This window comes from Berghia stephanieae, chromosome 3 (genome assembly GCF_034508935.2).
Source record: "Berghia stephanieae isolate SIO BIC M18660-M18661 chromosome 3, UCSD_Bste_1.3, whole genome shotgun sequence".
Taxonomy (NCBI): domain Eukaryota; kingdom Metazoa; phylum Mollusca; class Gastropoda; order Nudibranchia; family Aeolidiidae; genus Berghia; species Berghia stephanieae.
The window spans coordinates 102,874,805-102,877,304 of NC_088362.1; the positions used below are offsets into that span (position 1 = coordinate 102,874,805).

The 2,500-nt window shown below is 37.4% G+C and overlaps 1 protein-coding gene across 1 annotated transcript in view; it reads left to right on the plus strand.

The window, feature by feature from the left end:
* LOC144969009 (uncharacterized) overlaps window positions 1-281 on the plus strand; it is a 5,361-nt gene extending 5,080 nt beyond the window's left edge. Inside the window, exon 2 of the mRNA XM_078907958.1 lies at window positions 1-281. This exon is cut by the window's left edge and continues 1,371 nt beyond it. The gene's annotated coding sequence lies outside the window, so the exon portion shown is untranslated.
* Window positions 282-2,500: the final 2,219 nt, after the last annotated feature.

Genomic DNA, 2,500 nt, shown 5'->3' on the forward strand with positions numbered 1-2,500 from the left:
CATAATTTATTGAAAAGTCTTTGTTCTGTCTCAGGTTTAAGACTTTTTGACAAGTTGGAGTCAACTTAGTCTGATGGAAAATGAAGTGAAAGTTTTCTGGCTAAAACAACGTCAAAAATGAAACAAGAAGTTTTATATAAGAGTAAGAGCAGCAGTGATAGTTGAATGATTGTCAATTACATCTGAATATTGGGTTTTTTAACATGACAACAAGCTTTGTGAGAGTAGTGAGGTGTGGTAGTGGCTTTAAATGAATAATATTAAAAACAATTTTAATCGAATTAAATGTCTTTTGATTTGTTTGTTTATTTTAAAATTGGAAAGAGGCTACTACAAAATAAAGAAGAAGAAGAAGAAGGAGAAGAAGAAGAAGAAGAAGAAGAAGAAGAAGAAGAAGAAGAAGAAGAAGAAGAAGAAGAAGAAGAAGAAGAAGAAGAAAGAAGAAGAAGAAGAAGAAGAAGAAGAAGAAGAAGAAGAAGAAGAAGAAGAAGAAGAAGAAGAAGAAGAAGAAGAAGACGAAGAAGAAGAAGAAAAGAAGGAAGAAGAAGAAGAGGAAGAGGAGGAGGAGGAATCGACATTGTAGAATTAAAGTCTTATCATTGTGGACAATTCTTTAACCTAAAACTTCTTTTGACTTGAAAGAAATTTTAGCTTTAAGAATTTTTGACACGTTGAAAAGAACCTTAATTCACCAATGCGCATAACTTGAGCATTTATAAAACGCAATATCCACTAAACGTGCTCAAAGCGCTTGACAACGGGTCCGCAGCCAACAGCAACACTTAACAAGTATTACAAAAAGGGATGCCTGTTTGGCGATATTACAATTTTTTTATCGGACGGAGACAACACTGTTAACGGCCATGTAACTCATTTTCCAGTTGAGTGCGGTGAGAGGATGTGAGCCAGGGGTCAGCGTGACTCAGCGGTACGGTCTTTGCTTCGTGCCCCAAAGGTACCGAGTTCGATCACCCGCCGCCGCTGCGCTGTGTGGCCTTTTGAGCAAGTCACTTCGCCCTAGCTCAATTTACGACGCTGCACTGCGGCTGACAACTGGGTTATTCCTATTCCAGTCTTCCCTTGGAATAGACCTTAGAGACAAATGTCCCCGATGGGATGAATACAGGGAATTTTTTTAAAAGAGCATTTTCCAAGGACTAAACAACTTAGCCGTATAATTGATAATTGAAGTTAAATAATGCCGGCCAACATGAAAAAAAAATGGTCTCAATGTGGATTCAAACCCACTACCTCTTGATCAGAAACCTCCTCGAACATCTAAGGGTCTCGAGTTGACACCAACAATAGGGAAAAAAAAAAGAAAAGAATAGATTGAAGTAGACAAATCCTTTAAAGCAATTAATGAAAATAAAAAATAAAAAATTATCGTTTGTCATGTGACAAAAATCACTTGACCTGAGATAGATAGCGATTTTGGAAATGATAATAGTGGAGAGAGAGAGAGAGAGAGAGAGAGAGAGAGAGAGAGAGAGAGAGAGAGAGAGAGAGAGAGAAAACCTCGAAGATGGAATGATAATGTCATTAAGAGGCATAATTGGCACTTCACTTATTTGTTTTGTAATCATCATGATATTATAATAAAGGAGAAAGTACTCGAACATGTAGTGTCAAAGGCTGCCTGCCATCTTGAATCGAAAACAGCATGAAGTTCATATTGATAGAACGAAATTGACGTCACTCAGCTCTTTGTTATTGTGTTGCTTTTAGCCAGCCATTTTTATGAGTAGTTCTCACTCAATTGAATAGATAGTATGCGCTTGGCTAAGAAGCTCATAACATTGCCATCCGGAAGTATAATGGACCAACACACAAAACTGTGTGTATCCATGAACGTTTATAGATAGAATGCGCTTGGCCAAGGAGTTCACAACATTGCCATCCGAAGTAAAACGGACCAACACACAAACTCTGTGTAACCATGAACTTTATAGTCTGGTTGATACAGTTTAGTGAGAACAACTCACAAACGCGGATGGCAAAAACAATAACAAAGGCCTGAGTGACGTCATCTGCATACTATCTATAGATAGTATGCAGATGACGTCACTCGGGTCTTTGTTATTGTTTTTGCCATCCACGTTTGTGAGTTGTTCTCACTAAACTGTATTAACCAGACTATAAAAGTTCATGGTTACACAGAGTTTGTGTGATGGTCCGTTATACTTCCGGATGGCAATGTTGTGAACTCCTTGGCCAAGTGCATACTATCTATAGCTTTTACAAAGATGCCCAAATTATGGCGAATCGAAATACTACTATCATACAAATGTATAGGAATCTTACTCGGACGGTGGATGGAATAAACGTATTCATTCATTTCTTTGTATTGATTAAACTTCTTATTTTTCTTACCATCCAATGCCACATGCTACACGCAAGCTCAAAGTGCTATTTCGTACGATAAAAATAACTAAGTTTGATAAATACAATGAAAGAATCGTATGATATACCACGTTAAGCTGTAAACTGAGTGCATTCA